Source organism: Penaeus monodon, chromosome 23, assembly GCF_015228065.2.
Source record: "Penaeus monodon isolate SGIC_2016 chromosome 23, NSTDA_Pmon_1, whole genome shotgun sequence".
Classification (NCBI taxonomy): Eukaryota; Metazoa; Arthropoda; class Malacostraca; order Decapoda; family Penaeidae; genus Penaeus; species Penaeus monodon.
The window spans coordinates 13,496,987-13,497,438 of record NC_051408.1 but is presented as its reverse complement, the minus strand read 5'-3'; positions in this window follow the sequence as shown (position 1 = coordinate 13,497,438).

Genomic DNA, 452 nt, shown 5'->3' with positions numbered 1-452 from the left:
CCTCCTTCGTGCACGCCTGTCGAGGAATAGAGGCCGCCTTGCCGCATTCGTGACGGACGCAGGGCGCCCTGGCTTCTGCGACCCCTAGGAATCCCCCTCCCCCAACCCAACCCCCTTCCGAAGAGCATCCTGGTAAAGTATCCCAAAAGACTGACAACGGGGCATCAAGGCTTCCATTTCTCACTTTCGCCACAGGACACAGGGCGTGCATGATGTGGCAACTTGAAATTCCCTTTAGACATCCACCGAGAGACGAAAGTGAAGTGACCCTGTCTTGATGAGGGGATCTTATCACAACAGATGGCGTGTCTGTTGAATCGCTCAACATGCCCGTGTATTTAGGTTCCGTTCATCCTGTTTTTAGTTCTGTTATTTACCTCTTGTGTTTGTCATTTTCATTTACCTGTCTTACTCTAAACTATCGAATCTCCTCACTTCTCACAACCCATATT